The sequence below is a fragment of the Quercus suber genome, unplaced genomic scaffold (assembly GCF_002906115.3).
Source record: "Quercus suber isolate HL8 unplaced genomic scaffold, Cork oak 2.0 scaffold_618, whole genome shotgun sequence".
Lineage (NCBI taxonomy): Eukaryota > Viridiplantae > Streptophyta > Magnoliopsida > Fagales > Fagaceae > Quercus > Quercus suber.
In genome coordinates this window covers 390921-413117 of record NW_027070061.1, presented here as the reverse complement: position 1 = coordinate 413117, position 22197 = coordinate 390921, and the positions used below count along the sequence as shown (strand labels likewise).

Below are 22197 nucleotides of genomic sequence, written 5' to 3'. Positions count from 1 at the left end.
CCTTGGAGAAAAGTGGGCTCTGGTCCACTATGCAGGCTTAATATCTACAAGGTACTTCCAAGCTTCTTCATCCAAACTATTAAGATACTCCATCCCCCTCTCAAATTCCCTAACTGATGTTGTGCCAGCACACCTTCATAGTACACTCTTCAACTCCATACCCTTATGGTTAGCCTTGAAGTTGTTGTATATGTGCTTCACACAATACCTATGCTCTATAGTTGGGAATAGAGTTTTCATTGCAAGTAGAAGGCCTTGAGTATTGCAAGTAAGCATATAAGCATTCAAGTAAGCAACTATGCAAGTAAGCATTCAAGTAAGCAACTAATCAAGTCATAAACATGAGATAGATGATAATACTTTCTGCCTATCACTGATGAATACCAAATTGACATCCTCTGGCTTGCCAATGTCATCTGCAAACAACTCTAAGAACCAAATCCAACTATCCTTGTTCTATTGCTCAACCACAACTATTGCCACTAGGAATATATTGTAATTTCCATCATTGGTAGTGACAGACAATAATTGTCCACCAAACCTACCCTTCAAGTGGCATTCATCCAGCCCAACAAAGGGTCTACAACCACCTAAAAACCCAACTTTCTGAGCATTGTACCTAATGTACATTGTTTTAAACTTGGGTTCTGCATTCTCATTTTCCATCTCTGTTTGCAGTATCACCTTACTTCCTACATCTGTCCTCCTTATCATTTCAGCACAATCTCTAAGTAAGCCATATTGAGCCTCTTCGTTCCCAGTTATCAAACCCCTAGTTGCCTTCCTTGATCTATAAACCTGACTAAGATTTAAATCAACTAAAATCTGCGGCATCACATGATGCTTAACACCTGAGACCTCACAATTAGGATTCTTACTAAAATCCTCTAAATACCTGTTTGCCACATAGGCTGATGTAACTTGCCTATTTTGAAATGCTACGGGGCAGGTACACTCAGAATTAAGTGTCTTGATCTTAAATGTGCACTCTCCAGCCACAATTAAGGCATAACACCTCCATCCACAGTTGTTCTTACAATGTATAGAAATCTTCTTCTTCTCATTCAACTTCTACTTGATGTCAATGTGATGCTAAATCACATACTCCCTCAAGCCTTCTTAAAAACCTTAGAGTTTGGAAACTTCATCCCTTTTACCAACTGAACATTTGTCATATCAATCCTTTCATTGAATTCTGGGTTACCAGGCCTTTGCTCATCATCAAAACCATCCACACTTGCAATATCATTCTCTAAAATTGATTCAGCCCATTCTTCATCTAAATCTATGTTTGAAGGTGGAAAATTGCTTGGCTGAGGTTTATCTGTGTTTGGCTAAGGTGTATTAGTGTTTGGCTAAGGTGTATCAATGGTTGGTTAAGGTGGAACAGTGTTTGGCTCAAATGAAACAGTGTTAGGTTCAGGTGAAACACTATGAGGTGGAGAAAACTCACCAAAATATCATCAGCAAAGTCTTCTCTTTCTAGACCTTCATTCAATCAATCAAACTCCTCCTCTAACCCCACACTAGCATTACCCATGTAGCAGCTCTTATAGCACCGCTTGTAGCACCCCCTGCACCAACCCCATTAGGAACTTCAATTGCAAATGGAGCATGACCACTCTCCACATACAATAAGATGGTGTCTCTTGGCCTTCCCTCATTAAGCTTACACACTAACACCACATCTATATCATCTTCTATGAGCCTCAAGTCTTGCTCCAAGTTGCCCCTAGGAGCTAAATAATGAACCCTAGATGGTTCATCAATCCCCAATTCCTTACATATACTTTCTATTTCAAAATAACTAAGCCTATTGGGATTCTTATCCACTGTTTCAACTTTCCTACTAAAATATTCTAAACTTGGGTTCTACAAAAAAGTACGCCTATAATGAACCTCGAATTTAACTTCCTCATCATCCATCTACAATAACAAATTACCATTTAACACATACACAATTAAAGAATTCTAAACAACAAACACATAAAGAGTAAACACTTTTATGTTTCTATTTTTGCTTTTGGGATGCAACACACATATCAGAGGGACCATTTTTTTTTTCTTTGCTTTTGTTTTTGTTTTACTAATAAGCACATGCAAACACTAAAATTTAAACCCAACAGAAACTTAGGTCCACTATAAGACACAATAACCATGACAGACAAAATGCCCATAAACAAACACAAATCCAAACAACAGGTGGTCACATTTTTCATAAACATCAACAAACACAACCAATATTCTCATTCCGTTATATGTAACATTGACCATTGACTAATTACTTAAAAAAATATAAAACAACCACAAACCCAATTTAAAAACCCAAACAGTGACTAATTTTTTACTAGATTTTAGTTCCTCGAACAACCTGTTGCTCGTCTATGTTTATACTTGTAGCAAGATTTCAATATCAGATGCTGAAGGGGTTTTTTTTTGTGTTTCTAGCGCTCATGAGGAAAATTTTCAATTGTTTATGTTTTTGATTTGTGTTATGTTCTAATTTTTAATAAAAGGGTATTTTTCTAACGTTTGAGGGTGGGGTGGGTAACAGAGAGCAAATGGATTGAAGTTCAGGTAGGCAAAATGTTAAGTTTTAAATCACAGAGAGGTAAAATGAAAGCGAGTCAAACCACAGGTGGGTTTACTATAATTTTCCCATATTTTTATTAATCTAAACAATGAATGTCTTAGAACATTCACATCAGTGTAACTATTTTGATATTTCAACAAATTTAACTCACGCATCAGTCTCATTAAACTAGTGCAAAAAACTTAGTGATGATTAGTGCCAAGCCAAATGTGGTGAGACACTTTCCTCGCCAAAAGCCAAAAAAATATCTCTCTCTCTCTCTCTCTCTCTCTTCAAATCAAACTTCCATGGCTATGGATTTTTGGGCTAGGCTTGGCATATGGGTTGGGTGGTTGGGTTGTGTTCATTGCTGTTACTCTGCCATCATCCACTGCCTGTGATGGTACCGTTGGTGGTGATTAACAAAAAATAGCTCTACTTGGGAGATTTTGAAGTCCGGCTTTATACTTTGGGAGATTTTGAAATTTGGAATGTGGGTGTGATGGTAAAGGCTGTGGCTGTTCTTAGAGCTAGTCATTGACAAACAGATTCCCCCTTTGGACCAAATTCCATGATCCAGATGAACTTGGCAAGGGAAGATATGAACTTAGAAAGTGCACTAGAAATGCAAGTGGCTAAGTAGCTTAAGGTTTTTTTTTTTTTTTTTTTTTAGTGATGGAAAAGAGAGATAGTGATCTAAGGGAGAAAACATATTTTTTTTTGGATCAATTTGGATAATGAATTGAGGAGATTGATGTGAATGCTCTTAGAGGCTATAATATGTTTAAATAGTAAAAGAAAACCTATGGCTACTTGTAAAATGCCCACAAAATCCTAATTCATACTAAGGGTCCATTTGGATACAGCTAAAAACTAAAAACTGAAAACACTGTAGTAAAATAATTTTTAAATGTGTGAATAGTACCATGGAACCTATTTTTAATGAAAAAGTTGCTGAAAAGTGAGGTTTGTGGGTCCCATAAATAGTGCACAAGACCCACTGGTACGCACTGTTCACACAGAAAAGTCAACAATCACGACACCAAAAAAAAAAAAAAACGCAAACGCTAGACGTGGGAAGCACAAAACATGCTTTCCAAACGCTCACTAACTATGTGTTTGGCAAAAATTAAAAAGCCAACTTATTTTACTATTTAACTTATTTTTGCTACTATTTATGGGTCTCACTACACTTTTTGATACTATTCATGGGTCTCACTGTACTATTTCAACTAACTTTTACTTTTATCTACAATATTTTTAGCAAAAAATTTTTAGTTTCAGCAAAATAAGTGGATCTCAAATAGACCCTATGTATGCGTTTGGCTCTAAATTAAAAAGTTAGCTTATATTATTATTCAGCTTTTTTTTGCTACTATTCATGGTCTCATTGCACTTTTTGGTACTATTTATGGGTTCTGCTCTACTATTTTAGTTAACTTTTACCTTTATCTCCAGTACTTTCAGCAAAACGTTTTCAGTTTTAGCAAAATAAAAGAATCCCAAACAAACCCTAATCATGAAATTAGATAGCAAAATAGTAAATTTGACCAAAAACAACAAAATTGAGATAATTGCAAAATTAAAAACTACTATCTCTAAGAGACGTCCCAGCATAAACAAAATCTTATTCTGGCTTTTAAATTAAAAGTTATATAGGAAAAAAAAAAAATTCTAAAAATGGCAAAAACACAGATTTCAAGGGCTAAACAAAAGAAATTGCTCGAAAAGCTGCTTTGCTCCTAGTGCCGTTTCCCTTTATGTCACCAATTTTCATGCAATTCTGTCGTTGTCACTGATGATTTATACTCTTGCTTTTCTATTTCTTGGATTTTTCGTGTGTTGAGTTACGACAGTCTCTCTATTAAAGGGAAGTCTATGTTGTCTCATCTACATCAGGAAGCCAATTTAAGTTGATATCTTTTTTAGCCACCTCTACTTTAAGCTTGGTGAGGAATTCCTTGATAGGCTCCCATAGCTTGGCCCTTTCTTCGTCACAATCCACAAGCTCTAATTGCTTAAGCTCCACAGTTGATTCTGGCAAAGAATTATGCAATCTCAAGCAGCCTTTCATGTTGAGCACTTCTAATTTACACAACTCACCAATGTGTTTTGGCAACTTGCTAATGCTTAAGCAGTCAGATATGTCAAGAATGGTTGACTTATGGAGGCTTTTGATTGACTCTGGCAACTCTGACAAATCAGTACAAGACCTAAACCTTAGCACTTCTAAATTTTCTAGCTTTCCAAATTCTTTAGGTAATGTAGATAGCTTATGACAATTGGTGACGCTAAGTTTTTCTAGGTGGACAATATCACACAACCTAATAGGCAATTCCACTAGATCATTGCAATACTCAATGTGTATCTCTATTAGACTTGGCAATGCTTTTGAAACCTGGATAGTACAATTCTCAAAAGCCTTACCAATATTACACATAAACAATGATATTTTCTTCAAACTCTTCAACAAAACAAGGGGCTTGCAAAGGGAAGAAATTGAAACTTTCTCTAATCTAATTCTCTTTAAATTGTGTAGAGACCCCAAAAGTTGAAAATTACTTAGTTCAGCATGAAAGAAACCATAATTAGTGACTATCAAAACCTTGAGTTCATCCATTTTATCCATAAACTCAGGGAAGGAGTATGTCTTATTCTTTGTCTGAAAATTCAGAACTAAAACCTCAACTTTGGGAGCTTGAATGTTGCACCAACTCCAAGAGAACGATTCATCTACAAAAAGAATTGTATAAAGTGTGACAGGCAATCAATATTTTGTAGTTTACATAGTGTATGTGTATGTGTCTTTGTTAGAGAGAAAATGTGCCTACCAATTGAAATGGATAATAAGCGAGCATTAATGAGTTAATGTTTCTATTCTCTCCACCACTTTGGTAGATCATTTTCACTTATGTTCATTGTAAAGTTGTTATTTACAACTATGTATTTTGTTGGCTTTTATTCCGTGCCAAATTTGATTGTAATTTTATTCAATCGTTTATACCCTGTATTTATTGTGGGATTTCATTGTAAGGGTTGTGTGTTAGAGAGAGAGAGTGTGTGAAGACTCAAGCATTTAAAGACTGAAGATTTCTCGCGGGTATGTCGTGACTTAGCTTCCCACGAAGTGACACATGTGCCCTACACATGCTGGAATGCGAAGAGTCAAGATAGATGTAGACAGCTGTGTTTCGCGAGTAGCTCGCTGGTAAGGCCTTCCCGCGAGATACCCGCAAAACGCTCTGTTTAGCTGATTTGTCATTTTTTATACACTCTATCCTTGCCCACTCTATATATACCCTCATTACCCACATATATAGGATAGATTATTTAGAGAGAAAAACCCTAGAGAGGTTTTCAAAAACACACACACCCATCTTTTGAGAAAGAGCTACTCATCTTTAGTGAGAAATCATTGTAGTCTCTTTTCCATCCCTCTCCCATTATCATAGTTTGAGAGGAGATTTGTATCCAAACATAACCCACACATATTCAGAGTGTAGAGAGTGTTTTGGAGTTGCTGGGAAGCATTGGAAGAAGCCAAGGATGGCAGATGCAACATGGAGCTTGTTGCGGGATTCGGAGAACTAAGACAAGACACGGTTCCGAGAAGCCTTGTTGGAGTAGGAGCTTGGAGGGCTTAGGTACATCGGGTAGATTAGGCTTGGAGGGTCTCTTACTAACCCATGTATCCCAATTGATTGTCTAGTGGATCAATTTCCGCTTGAAGGGCGGCGGAGAGGTTTTTCGCCGAGTTCTTCGGTTTCCTCTTCGAAAACACGTCTTGGTGTTTTTTGTGTTTGCATTCTTCTTCCCTACTCTTTTATATTCCATTATACTGCTGTGTTGTTTAGTTTATGGATTAGAGTAGCTTATTTGTTCATCCGCTTGCATTTACACTATTCCGCACTTAGTATTAAGTTAACGTAAAATCTATCGAGCCGTAATTTTAATTGGGGGGTCTAAATTGCTCTTGTGTTTTCAACACATTTCCGAGCTTTCAATTGGTATCAGAGCGGGTACACTTGTTTTGGTTTCATTACCTAAGTGTGATCCTTGACCCCGTGTGTGTGTTTTGCCATGGATAATGCTTTGTATGCTTCTATGGATGTTGTTGATTGTAACATGCCATGTGTTTGTGAAAATGTTTCTATGAGTGATAATCCTCATAATTGTGATGCTATGTTACATGAATCCTTGGGTGTTGTTGATATTCCTAACATTAAACTCTTGAAGAAAAATGCTAAGAAGTTTCAAAAGAATTTAAGCAAGTTATTTTGTGAAAAGGATGATTTGATTGCTAAGCTCAATGAATCCATCAAATTGGTAGAAAAATATAAGAAACTTGCTGAAAATTCTCTTGAAAAGCTTAAGGAGTTTGAATGTTTGAATATGGACTTGGATGCTAAACTTGTGTTGTCTAACAAACTTGTTGATGATCTTAAATATGAAAATGAATCTCTTAAGATGCATGCCAAGTGTTTGATTGCTGAACCTATGGTTAAAAAGGATGAAAATATATGTTGCAATCATGTTGTGGTACCCGATTTTGTGCCTAATGTGTGTTCTGCCTCAAAGGACAAATCGGTGTACATTCTTCCACATAAAAGAAATCAAAAAGTGGAGAGAAAGGCTGTTAAGTCAAAGCCTCTGTTTAGGTCAAATCCTAGAGAATTGAGTGGATCTAAGTTTGTTCCTAATTGCCACCATTGTGGTGTAATCGGTCACATAAGACCTCAATGCCCCAAGTTAAAGAGAGAACAAACTCATGTTGCTAGATCCCTTTCTAAAAGGCCTAGTGGACCTAAACACATTGTTTGTCACTATTGTGGTGTCCTTGGTCATCTTAGACCTCATTGTTCTCAGTTTCAAGCTTTTAAAAGAATCAAAAGAAAAGAGAAACTTGAGCTACTTGGAAGTTGTGCTTTGCATGATAAATTGGATTTGAGTGAAAATAGCATGTTGTTAAAGAAAGTGTTTAATGCTCTTAACTCCTTGACTATGTGCATCTTCGGCTCTCATTCTTCCAACCCTTGTCTCGCTTCTCATGAGACACTCATTCCAAACAATTGTTCCGTTTGGATGAGAAAGGGTTCCTATGGTTGAGTTTTTGCTCCTTTGGTCCTTGATTTAATTTTTTCGATCTTTGTAGGACCCTTCATGCATTGAATGTCATATTTTCATGCATTTGTGCCTTTTGCATTTATTTGTATGCATTGCTTTTGTTTTGATCTTACTTTTTTGTCTTTGTTTTGTGTGAGTAAAAAATCCAAAACCACATAAAAAGTGAAAAATTTTAAAAGTTTGATCGTATATGTTTGAGCACATATCTCATGTGAGTTTTCGTACTAATGGCGTAGTGCATTTACGAGTTTAGCTTGTTCTATATGCACCTATTTATGTGTAGAAGAAATCTTGAAAACTATGTGTGATTGTTGTAAATAAATCTTCAAACTTGTCATGAATGATTGGTCAATAGTCTTGTTGGTTTTGATACTTGCATAGACTTGTGTCTATATCTTTTCCCACTTTATTTTTATATTTTTGCAAAAAAAAGAGCTCACCAAATGTAAATCTTCAAATGAAAAGAGATATTGAGCTGCAAAAGTCTGTCGCACACACTAGTATTCGACTAGGAAAAAGGGAAAGCGACTCCTATTAATGTGTTTTGTATAGTGCTCAAAAAGCCAAAGGCTAATCATCAATATTGAAATATCATAAATTTCAAGCACCAATCTCAAAATGAGATGTTTTTGTTCAAACAAAATAAAATGGACCAATTGTTATGTCTTATGCAGAAGCCAAATGAAAAGTTTCTAAGTTATGTATTCAATGTGTGGGAGGTCATATATACTCATTTCTATAATGGAGATATTCCACTTAATTTTGTATCAGTTGTGTATGACTCGATTGAATTGATCATTGAAGCTTCGCTCTGGTCTAAAGACTATTCCACATTTGATCCTCACACACAACACACAAGATTTTTGTTCAATGAATGTCTATTTCATTTATGTGATTGTATATATTCAAATGTGATGTGTGTGTGTGCTCAACCATATGTGGTTCATACCAAAAAGATTTTTGTTCTTTTTGTTTGCTTTTGGAAGTGATTTGTATCACCGATGTTTTTCAAAGTTTTTAAAGTGTTTTTGTATGAAAAACATAGTTTCTGGGTGTTTTCGTGACTTATTTCATGTTTAAGTTCAGTCACGAGTGAAAGGGTCCAATTCACAAGTTTTTCAACTTTGGACAGAGAGTTTCGCGAGTGTTTCGCGGCTGTTTTGCGAGTAAGGCTTACCTGCGAGATACCAGCGAAATTTTCACGGGATTCTAAGTAGCGAGATACTAGCAAAAATTTCCAGATCAGCTTTTTAAAGGGCATTTCGTGGGTCATTTGTTTTAAACGTCTCCCATCCTCTCCCAAACTCCCGTTTTTATGTTTCTACATCAAAACCCAACTAAATTCAAGTGTTTTTCATTCCATAAACATCTCTAAGGTAATCTTTAACTCATTTCATTGATTTTGATCCTTAGATTACGTTTTTGGGGATTTTATGTTCATAGTTGGGATTTTCTCAAATGGGAGTTGGAAAACTTATTTTCTGTCAATCTTTTTAATTGGACTTTGTTTTAAATGATGATTTGCTTTGGATGTTGGCCCCTTGTGGAAAAAATATCATGTATTTAGGCAAGATTTTCATATGTTCTTACATTGTTTATCATACATGTGTAGTGTGTGCACTCCAAGTGTTTGATAAAATGCCCAAATGACATTGTCTCATTGTTTTGGACTCCGATGAGTACCAAATTTTGGGGATCACCATAATTATTCATGTTTATCATGTTTTGATCTTTGGTGGTGTGTTTTGTACACTTTGCCCCTTGAGTGCCTTGCTCATGCATTGGTCATGCATCTCACATGCACACTAGATGCACATTAGTTGCACCTTTGCTGCACACTTGAACACTTGACATGTTTTTGCATTCACTCATGCTAGTTAAGTCTTTTTAGACCTTTTAACATATTTAACATGTTCTTGTGTCTATATCATGCCTAGGTCCATATCATGTTCCATCATCCTTAGCATGTCATGTTCCTTATGCTTTGTAGCATTTAAAAAAAAAAAAAAAAGTTTTTGTCTTATGTTTGAGCTTCATTTTCTCATTCATCTTGCATCCCTTATGCATCATCTTCATATTTTCTTCCTTTCCTCTTTCCTCTTGATTCATTTGTCTATTCATGACAAAAAGGGGGAGAATATACCGGAAAGTATACCGGTGTGTTTCGTCATTTCTATATGACTCATGTGCACACTCTTAAGGGGAGAAATTCTACCTTGTGCACATTTGTAGGGGGAGAAACCCATAGGGGAGATGCATATACCAAGGGGGAGAAGACATTATTTTTGAGAAAACCTTGATTTACTTTATGCTTGTTTTCTCGTTGTTGTATGGTGCTTTGATATGCTTTATTGCTCTCATTGCATCGTACTTATGTGTTGGACATGCTTTTACCCTTATGCTATTGTGCTTTATTGGTTGCATGTTCGAATGATTATTTGCTTTGCTATATGATCATTGTAGTCATTTCCATATGACTGTCATGTGTTTGATCAAGTTGCTCATATGTTTCACAACATGTTTACTTGATCGCAATTTACTTGTTACATTATACTTGTCCATTTATTACTTGCTTTACCTTGAGGGTCTAATGTGTTTTGTGCAAGTGTTTCAGGGTACAGGTATATATGTTCCAAGCTCATCACAGCTCCTATGATTCATGATAGGGGGAGTGATATGACAAGGGAAGTATTTTACATTTTGTATGGTTCATTTGTACCCATGATGCTTTTGTAAGCTTTTAGGGTTTGTTTCCATGAAAGTTTGTAGGCTTTTATGGTTTGTGCCATGCATATGCAGTACCTTGTTTATGCAGCCTTTGTGCTTGTATACTTGATGTTTAATGTCATACATTTTACATCAATACGTCACTCTTGTGCCCTGTAGGATTGTTCCCAGATGCATATACGTTCTATGCATTGGTTGAGTGATGAACACTCTTATGCCCTAGTAGGATTGTTCCTAGATGCAAATATTTCATGTATTTCGCATTGGTTGAGTGTTGGACTTGCAAATGATACTCTTCATTTGAACTTATCACCTTGCATGTCCGGATGGTCATTCCCTATGTGAATGAGCATAGTGATCACATTTGCGTAAGTGATTGCCTGTTTGATCTTGCCATGGTCTATTGTTTTTATCCTTTTTTGCTTGATCATGCTATTATTGCTCCATATGCTTTTCAAGTTTTTCTGCAGACAATAATATTATTTTGTTGTTGTGTTTCAGGAGTTACTTGTTCATATGTTTCAAGAGCTTATCAGAATCTAGAATTAGGTGTGAGTGAGTTTTGCCTTTGTTCCCAAACTCACGTTTAAGTCTAAAGTTTGTTTTAGGGCTTTGTCACAGAATAGCCAAAGGGGGAGATTGTAAAGTTGTTATTTACAACTATGTATTTTGTTGGCTTTTATTCCATGTCAAATTTTATTGTAATTTTATTCAATCGTTTATACCCTGTATTTATTGTGAGATTTCATTGTAAGGGTTATGTGTTAGAGAGAGAGTGTGTGTGTGAAGACTCAAGCATTTAAAGACTGAAGATTTCTCGCGGGTATGTCGCGACTTAGCTTCCCGCGAAGTGACACATGTGCCCTGCACATGCTGGAATGCAAAGAGTCAGGACAGATGTAGACAACTGTGTTTCACGAGTAGCTCGCTAGTAAGGCCTTCCCGCGAGATACCCATGAAACGCTCTGTTTAGCTGATCTGTCATTTTTGATACACTCTATCCTTGCCCACTCTATATATATCCTCATTACTCACATATATAGGATAGGCTATTCAGAGAGAAAAACCCTAGAGAGGTTTTCAAAAACACACACACCCATCTTTTGAGAGAGAGCTACTCATCCTTAGTGAGAAATCATTGTAGTCTCTTCTCCATCCCTCTCCCATTATCATAGTTTGAGAGGAGATTTGTATCCAAACACAACCCACACATATTCAGAGTGTAGAGAGTGTTTTGGAGTTGCTGGGAAGCATTGAAGAAGTCAAGGATGGCAGATGCAACATGGAGCTTGTTGCGGGATCCGGAGAACTAAGACAAGACACGGTTCCATGAAGCCTTGTTGGAGTAGGAGCTTGGAGGGCTTAGGTATATCGGGTAGATTAGGCTTGGAGGGTCTCTTGCTAACCCATGTATCTCAACTGATTGTCTAGTGGATTGATTTCCGCTTGGAGGGCGGCAGAAAGGTTTTTCGCCGAATTCTTCGGTTTCCTTTTCGAAAACACGTCTTGGTGTTTTCTGTGTTTGCATCCTTCTTCCCTACTCTTTTATATTCCATTATACTGCTGTGTTGTTTAGTTTATGGATTAGAGTAGCTTATTTGTTCATCCGCTCGTATTTACACTATTCCGCACTTAGTATTAAGTTAACGTAAAATCTATCGAGCCGTAATTTTAATTAGGGGATCTAAATTGCTCTTGTGTTTTCAACACATTTCTGAGCTTTCATTCATAATCAATCTTCGTCTCTGTCCTATAAGCTCCTGGCTGCTCTGATGCAAAGCAAGCTCTCTAAGAACATCATGTTGTGTGACAATGTCATCATTGTAATATTTGTGCACCTCGCTTGCATCTTTTCTGGTGAATGGGAAAAATTAGAAGCTTAGGACGTATTCAAAATTTCCGGAGTTCACTTATGAAAAATATGTGTTGTATTATCATCCAGCAAAATTAAGAATAAAATGACACAACCAATGGTAATAAACACTATTTTTTGTTTACAATTATTGAAATCAAATTTCTTCCAGACAAGCAGCAAAAATATATAGACTAAGAAAAGTTGAATTCTCCCTCTTCTCATGGGTAGAGTAGTTGGAATCTCTAGGTTGGTATAAGTTTCTTTCTTTATAGCTCTTTGTAGTAATCACCTTTTCAATTGTAAGAAAAATCCTAAATTGGCCAAACTTGTCGAATAAACCATAATAAATAATATTAATTGCCATTAGAAGTTAATCATAAGAGCTAGAACATATTACAACTAGCAAATAGTAGTAATCACATGAAGAAATCACAGTGCAAGACAATCATATTATAGAAATAAAAATCCAGCATACCTTGCCAACACAAGACTAGCTAGATTCAGAGTGGTGAGTTCTTGCAGATTGGAAATGGCATGGATACCATCTTCATCTAGTTCATATAATTCTGCCCACATATCGATGAGGGCAGCAGCATAGATCCTTTCGTCTTCAGGAAATAAACCTAGGTCCATGAAACAGTCTTTGATGAAGAACTTGTCATTTGGAAATTCTAGGCTTTTCAGTAGTTGATCAACTAGCCTAATCTCAGAATTGCGAAAAAATTGACTATCAGGCCATTTCAATAGTCTATTGCGCCAAGCCTCTGCACACCGCCCACGCAGTGAGCTACCAATCACTTTAAGGGCCAATGGGAACCCCCCACAACCTCTTACTATCTGCAATTCAAGGAATCAACTAAACATAATTATTATTTGGAGGTCACGAGGGTTTTAATGGCCAAGGTTTTAATTATCTAAACAACACTAATGTCCGGAAATATGAAAGCATGGTTTTAATGACAAATTTTTTCCCCTTCTTTTCAGTAAGTATTGGAGACAGTTGGGTTGTTAGAAACAAAATAAGCAAAATTAAATGCATGTGTGAGTGTAAGTATGGAAACATCATTTTGACAAGTATGTTTGGTATTATGCACCATCCCAAAAAAAAAAATATATATATATATATATATATCTTTAGTCATGTATACATACCTTACCCAAAAGGTAAAAGTACAAATAAAATTAGCATATTTCATGCACGTGCGCACACACATGTGTATATCATAGATTGATAAATTACCTTTTTGATATCTCTTTTTGGAATGTTAGAGCTCTCATCTTGCAGGTCTGCTGAGTGACAAAACAGAGTCATTGCATCTTTCTTATTTAGCAGTTTTAAGTTATATCCAAAATTTTTAAATCTTGGAAAAGCAGTTCTTGAAGTAACGACAATCTTGTAATTTGGAATATTACACAAACTTTTCAGGAAGGGATTCCTGCCAGACATCATCCAGGATCAACAATATAGGATCAAGTCCAATGTTTTCCAGCAACTGCGGCAATTGGTCGATTGCATTTTCTTCACTTTGAATTTCAAACTTCGGCTGTGTTAGAAATACTGAATGATTGTATTGTATTTCATAATCAAAGAATATACATGTGTGCCTTTATATAAGAGGCATATGTGTGCGGTACAAGTAAGCATATGCGTGCGGTACAAGTAAGCATATGTGTGCGGTACAAGTAAAGTGTAGTACAAGTACAAGTGCTATACAAGTAAACTAGCTGGGCCTAAAGCCCATAACATAATATACATTAACAGCCCCCCTCAAACTCAAGGTGGATGTGAGACCAGCTTAAGGTTGTCAACCAAATCACGAGTGCGTCCCTTAGGAAGTGACTTGGTGAAGATATGCAAGTTGATCTTTGGAGGAGATGGAGAAAAGCTTGAGAGTACCAAGGACAAGATGAGAACAGATAAAATGACAATCAATCTCGATGTGTTTAGTCTATTAATGGAAGACATCACTGTGAGCAATATGAATGGCATTATGGTTGTCACAATAAAGGGGAGTAGCAGAGGATGTGGACACACCCAAATCCTTAAAAAGCCATCGTAACCAAAGGAGCTCAGATGTGGTATCAGCAAGAGCACGATATTCCGCTTCAGTACTGGAGCGGGCCACAAAAGTTTGTTTCTTACTTCGCCAAGAAATCAAAGAAGAACCAAGGCGAAAGCAATAACTTGTAGTGGACCTGCGATTAGTGGGATCTCCTGCCCAATCAGCATCAGAGAATGCACGGAGTATAAGAGGAGACTAAGCTGAGTAGAAAAGGCCATAAAAGAGAGTGCCCTTCAGGTATCGAAGAATGCACAGAATAGCAACATAGTGAGTTGATCGTGGAGCAAACAAATACTGGCTCACCTGATGAACAACATAGAAGATGTCTGGACGAGTAACTGTGAGATAAACTAGGTTGCCAACCAATCGTCTGTAAAGAGAAGGATTAGACAATGGTTTCCCCCCCCCCCCCCCCAAGGTGTTAGATGCGCATTAAGCTCAACTGGAGTTTCAGCAGTTTTGCTGTCAGTGAGTCCAGCTCGAGACAAAAGGTCAGAAGCATACTTGGCTTGAGTAATATAAAGACCATCAGCGGAATGAGTAATTTCAAGACCTAAGAAATAGCTGAAATGTCCAAGATCTTTCATCTCAAATTGCTGACTGAGAAAATCCTTGAGTTCTTGAATGCCACTGAGGTCATCACCTGTTATGATCATATCATCCACATATAGAAAAAGCAAAATGGTACCTTTATCAGTACGACGAAGAAATAAGGCAGAATTATAAGGAATGGTAGTGTAACCCAAGCAAAAGATAGTGGAGTTAAACTTGGCAAACCAATCTCGTGGAGCTTGTTTAAGGCCATAAAGTGCACGTCGAAGGTGACAAACCTTGTTAGATTCAACAGAGAGACCAGGAGGAGGTTGCATATAGACTTCTTCACTCAAATCCCCATTAAGTAAGGCATTTTTAACATCCATCTAAAAAAGATCCCATTTACTAGCAGCAGCAACAACTAAGAGGGTACCAACAGATGAGATACGAGCCACTGGCACAAAGGTCTCTTCATAATCAATCCCAAACTCCTGTGTAAAACCTTTTGCAACAAGACGAGCTTTGTAGTGCTCAATGGACCCATCAGAGCAAGTCTTAATCTTATAGATCCACTTACAACCAACCATAGACTGACCAGGAGGGAGAGTGACCAGATCCCAAGTATAGTTTTTGGTTAATGCATCAAGTTCCTCTTTCATTGCAATTTGCCATAAAGGGTCAGTGGAGGCATCATGATAGGTCTGAGGCTCATGAAGAGTAGCAAGGGTAGTGTAACAATAATAGTCAAGTAAATGTGCAGGAATAGATCTTACCCGGGTTGAGTGGCGAGGTGGAATGTCTTAAGGAGGATCTTCAGGCAGAGCAGGAGCAAGGGATCCAAGCTCAAGGTGGGGTAGCTCGTCATCAACCTGTTCATCTTCGACCTATCTAGGAGAAGCATAAAAAATATCTGGGGAGAAGTCCGAAGGAGGATCAAAAGTATTTGTAGAAGGAACAGGAGACTCATCTGGAAAGATTTCTGAAACAGAGGAGGTAGTCAGGGAAGTACGAAAATGAAAAAGTTCAACAAACAATCGATGTTCCCAAAAGACAACATTACGAGAAACACGAAGACAATGAGAGACAAGATCATAACACCTATACCCTTTTTGAGTTTCGCCATAGCCAAAGAAACAACAAAGTCTAGATCAAGGCTCATGTTTGTTGTGCTCATGGGGTTGAAGAAGAACGAAATAGGTAGATCCAAAAGGAGCGAAGCTGATGATAGTCAGGGGGTGACCCAAACAGATGCTCATACAGAGTCTGATTTTGGATGACAGTGCTTGGAATGCGATTAATCGCATGAACAGCATGAAGAGCAGCTTCACCCCAAAATAGTGCAGGAATTTTGGCAGAAAGAAGTAGAGCACGAACAGTGTCAAGAATATGACGAAGTTTTCTTTCGGCTCGACCATTTTGTTGAGAGGTACCTGGACAAGTTAGATGATGTACAGTGACATAGGAATGTAACAGAACTTGAAACGTATATTAAGTATATTCAAGAGCATTATCAAATCGAAAAGTTTTGATACGTTTGGAGAATTGTGTTTCAACCATTTTTGCAAAGTTGTTGTATATTGGTAATATTTCAGAACGAGATTTCATAGGAAAGATCCAACTATAACGAGAATAATAATCAATAAAAACAACAAAATATTGAGATCCACTAATACTAGCAACAAGAGAAGGTCTCCAAACATCAGAATGAATTAACTCAAAAATACTATTAAAAATGGATTCACTATTATTGAAAGGCAAAGCTGGCTATTTTCCTAACTGACATGAAGTACAATCAAAATTATCTTTGGACACAGAACCCAACAGACTCTTAGAAGCTAACTGTTGTACCCGAGAAGATAGTGCATGACCAAGACGAGAATGTCAAGTGCGAGAGATGGTAAGGAAGAAACTGTAACAACTGCAGCAGCAACAGGTGGAAGATGAAGATTGTCCACGGGAAACATATGCCCAACTCTAGGACCAGTCCCAAGCTCCTACCCCGTCCTCGGATCCTGCACAATACACCCAGAATAGTAAAAAATAAGGCGATAACCTAGTTCAACTAATTGTCCCACAGAGCACAAATTATAGGATAGGTCAGGTACATGGAAGACTTCAGGAACAGAGAGGTTAGAGGTCGAAACAAAACCTAGACTATTCTCATGCATGGTGGAACCATCAGCTATATGAATATTTAGAGGATGTGGTGCAGGGTCAAGTTTGGAGAATAAGGACAAGTGAGGTGTCATGTGATTGCAACAGAAAAAATCAAAAAGTCAAGTTTAAGACTTACTAGGTAGAACTGAGAGAGCAGTGGAAAGAGATGCATTACCAGCCATGCGAACAGCCTGAGCTATGATCTCCTGTAGTTCAGTAAGGGAGAGGTTGATAGTGGATCCAGAAGATTGGGACTCAGCTGAAATGGAAGCCATTGGCGGAGTAGGCTCAGTGTTAACAACAGCAGCAGTAGATTTGTTGTGATGGTAACAAGTCTCAATGGTGTGGCCAGGACGCTTGCAATAATTGCAGAACTTTTTGTTGGTCTGCTTGCGACGATTACTAGAGCCAGAGGAATCACCTGATTGCTGAGGTTGCTCTATGAGTGGAGTTGAAGGAGTAATAGCCAGAACATTGAGCTTATTCTAAGCTTGAAGGGTTGCAAGACGAGCTTTTTCTCTAACCGACTCGTTCACAGCAGTATCAAGAGAGTGAGCAAGACTGCGATTTAGAAGCTGACCTCAAATGGGTTCAAAGTCCTTGTGAAGTGACATCAGGAATTCATAGAGGCGAAATTCATCTCTAATGGAAGCATATTTCTGAGCATCCTTTGAGCATGCCTAAATTGGATCAGAAAGGTCAATTTGATCCCAAATGAAGCGAAGCTTATCATAGTAGTCATTGATGGATTACCCTGGTTCTTGCTTGAGTTGATACAATTCAACCACTAATTGATATTTCATGGATCCGTGAGTAGTGGAGTACCTTTTGGCCAACATATCCCATATTGATTTTGTATCATTAAAGCTACCCAACAGATTAGAGATGGAAGGAATGGAAGTGTTTCGAATCCATGTGAGGATCATGTGGTTGTGACTATCCCATTCAATCATGCGACCAAGGAAGGCAGCATCTTCTTCACTTGCTCTCTTGACAGGAATGGTAATTGCACCAGTACAGTAATGCTAGAGCATGCGACCCTTAAGAAAACTACGCATAGTTTGAGACCAAGATAAGTAATTCTTGTTCGCCTCCAATACAATATTGATGAGGCGAGGAAGAAAAACATCCTTTTTATCCATTTAGAAATACAATATGCAAAAACAGACTACAAAAATGAAATTTACGCAAAAAACTGGGTAAAAAGAACCTGGACTACAAAAGTCAACTCTGGAGAAAAGTCAACGTTTAAAGTCAATGGCCAATGGTCAATGGTCAGCAGATGACATGGTGCTGACATCAGCAGATGACTGGATGTTGATGCAGATAGGGCTGATGTGGCACAGATGACGTCACAAGTGTCGTCAGCAGGAACTGAGGACGGCGCGTGTGGCGCGTGGAGCGCATGGGGTGCAAACGCAGAAGCTTCAGGCGGCGCGTGAGGGCGTGTGTGCTCTCCGATGGTTGCGAGGCTTTCACCAACGTGTAGATCAGTTCAAGACGATCTCAGTGATACCTTAAGAAATATGATCGGAGCAATATTCGTGGCGAGATGACACATGCAGTGATCTATGCGGTGTTGGACTCCTCAACGACAGCGGCTACAGGTTCGGAACTCGAAGACAACGGTTGGAAGACGTCGGGGGTTCAACGGCAAGAGGCTGCGATGACTATTGTGATGGTGGAAGCGATATTGAGAGTGGAGTAACACCAATAAAGACAAGACTGCTAAGAAAATGTTAGAGCAGTGGCTCTGATACCATGTTAAAAATACTGAATGATTGTATTGTATTTCATAATCAAAGAATATACATGTATGCCTTTATATAAAAGGCATATGTGTGTGGTATAAGTAAGCATATGTGTGCGGTACAAGTAAAGTGTAGTACAAGTACAAGTGTACTATACAAGTAAACTAGCTGGGCCTAAAGCCCATTACATAATATACATTAGCAGGCTGCAAACCCTTATGACTAAATAGGTTTTGTACAATGACCTTCATGTTGGGAGTTTTTGAAACTTCGACAAAGAAAATATTTTCCTTAAACGTGCCTATCCAAACACAATGTAGTTAGAAAGCTGCTATGGAAGCACATTTCATATCTCATAACATTACACAGAAACACAAAATGTCCAAGTCATATTAACATAATTCCCAATCTCAATCCCAGCAAAAAGTAATTTTCTGAGAAAAACCACCAATTGTGAAGATATAAGAATTGTTTTTCTTTTTTAAGCATCTTCTAATATGATATATTAATTAAAAAGGTAACAAAAAGTATGACTTTAGATATATATTAATAGGATGGTGGAAAAGAATAAATGCGGATGACCCTGAGTACTTTGTTCAAAATCAATAGCCAACCCCAAAATTTTGTGTTTTAGGTTGGGTTGTTGTTGTTGTATCTCTGTTCTTTTACTGCTTTTCTAAGATAAAATATCCAAAAGTATGAAATATGCCAAAAACACAGCTTTGATGATTGAAATTGCCAAAACAAAAGAATGAACATTATTAGCCATGACGTACCACATCTTACCTAATGAGACATAGACCTATTATTATTTTTTTCCAAACAAAAGTTCAATTTCACTAGGCAGAAACTCAAATTTTCATGTGTGAATGCAATCCCATTATTCCAATTCCAAATATAACCAAACATATAACATTCAATCAATCAGTAGATTCATATCAGGATCCAAAAAAATGAAAAAAAATTCTATATGTATTCTGCTATTGGTACTCCCTAGCGGTTTACTATGAAGAGGATTTACATAACTTAAAACAATATGGAGAAAATACTTGGAAGTACCTTTAATTTGCTCATCCTGACAAAGCATTTCCACCAACTTGGTTTTCCCACATCCTCCAGGAGCAGTCAATAGAAGCAGCCGCACCTTCTCCTTCAATAGCAGCGTATTCAACTCCCTTGTTGGCATATCCAACCCAACTGTAAACTCCGTGCGTTCACGAACCGCGCACCACACGGGCCTTGGTATGTCCCTGATCATCAATTTCTCCAGCATACGATTCATATTTTGACTATTTTCCAAAGCCATCAACCCATTCCTTGTGCACTGTGCTATCAAATCAAGCCAACAGAACCTAACGATTTCCTCGTCCAACTCTTTAAGTTTGGAAGAGTTTTTGAATTTGAAAACGTAGTTCCACCACCGGATTGTCAAGCACTTGCGAACCAACTTCACTTCCTCTTCCATATGTTCCTTCAATCTCTTTGTTTCCCTTTCTGGTAGATTAAGTTTTTCGCTTATTTCTATTATTTGGTCGACCATTGGCGTCAAACAATTCAACGTGGAATCGAGGCGTTCAAGAATGGATTTGAACATACGGGTTCTGTCTACCACAGCCTTAACTGTGTCACGTAACAGCATAAAGCCCTGTCTAAATGCTAGCCCAAGAGCAGGCCCTACAACGACCACAGCCATAACTTTGCTTCTTCTTCTTTTTTCTTTAGGATGATGATGACAGATTCAAACAAATGAAAAGAGTGCAAAAACAGTACAAGTAAACTAAAGTAGAAGCGAACCTGATACTAGAATAACTACAAAGATGGAAACCAGTTGGGATCTCAAATCCTTCAATTTCTTCTCTATTTCTTTTGTGCTGATAATCAGTAAACGTTACAGAAAATACAAAATATATAAAAGTAAGCCCCTCAATAGCTTCTTTCGTGGAAAAGAATGAATTCAATGACGACAGTAAGAAAAATAATAATAATAATAATAATAAAGCAATCAATGTATATTGTGTACCACATTCTCAAGAAAGAGCAGTTTGGCTCCTCTGTGGCAATTATGTTTCTCTTCCTTGTAGTATATGGTTTCCCTTCTCTGTGAGAAGGATGGTGGGTTCTCAAGTACAATTTTCTGCTTGGAGATTTGTTTTGCTTCTTAGTGTGTCATTTTATATATTTCTTTCTTTCTTTTTTATTTCAAGTCGTATCTGCTACTACCTGTTTCTTTATTTTCAAATTGTCTCCGTTTGTACTTTGCTTTCTTTGTCTCATTCCAAACTGTGTCTGTTACATTTGTCTTTTGGTCAAACTCACTTGCCTTAATGGAGGATTTATCAACTCACTGGAAGAAGTTATCTTTGTCAGAATCTGAAGAAAACTGGGTTGCACTGAGAATTGATAGGAGGAAAAGAGATTTTATATTGGCAGGGAAATTTTTCACTCGTAGATCATTAAATATAGAGGCTGTTGCAAAAACATTCAGACCTTTATGGTGCACAAAAAGAGGATTCAATGTTACTGTGGGTGGTGAAAACATTCTATTGTTTGCTTTTGAATTGGAAGTTGATGCGGAAAGAGTTGTTCAAGGTGAACTGTGGGCTTTTGATAGGCATCTTGTTGTCTTTGAAAAATTTGACGGATATGTTCCTATTCATACGTTGGGTTTTAAATCAACAGCCTTTTGGGTGCAAATTCATAATTTGCCTTTTCCCTTCCAACTGACTTTTAGTATTGGACAAACTATTGGACTTGTGATCAAACCAAAAGATTTGGACGAAATGTTGGGGCCGAATTTCATGAGAGTGAGAGTGGTTGTTGATGTCTCAAAACCTTTATGTAGGGGAAGGAAGATCTATTGGGAAAAGGATGAAGGGTGGGCTGCTTTTATGTACAAGAGATTGCCAAATATTTGTTATTGGTGTGGGTTTGTGTCTCATGATGATAAAGACTGTTCTCTTTGGCTGTGAAGTAAAGGTACTCTGACTGTAGCAGAATAGCAATTTGGGTCGTGGATTAGGGCGCCTCTTTACAATCCGGCAAAAAAGTCTTTTGCTGCAATTAAAGGATATGAGCATGTGAATAGTGGTGCTACAGATGGTTTTGTTGGTGTAATGAATGCTTCAAATGCTGGTGTTTTAGGACTGAATGATGGCTTTGAAAACAAAATCACCTCTTTTAATTCACATGCTACAAAGGAGAATAGCTTGGTGCCTCGTTGTGTAGTGGGATTTAGGGATGATGAAGAACACGTTTCTTCCTCATTGAAACTATTTGGATCGCTTCAGATGGGGAAGGACGATGCAAGGGCAGTTTCGGATTTTGATGAACAGTTACAACTATTAGATCGTGAGATTGACTCCTCTCCAAACCTTTCCAAACTGCAAAGCGATAACCTTGATGCCGTTTCAGTGA

The 22197-nt window shown here is 37.6% G+C and overlaps 1 pseudogene; it reads right to left on the bottom strand.

Moving 5' to 3' along the window:
* Window positions 1–456: 456 nt before the first annotated feature.
* Window positions 457–20476, bottom strand: LOC112003222 (probable disease resistance protein At5g66900; annotated as a pseudogene).
* Window positions 20477–22197: the final 1721 nt, after the last annotated feature.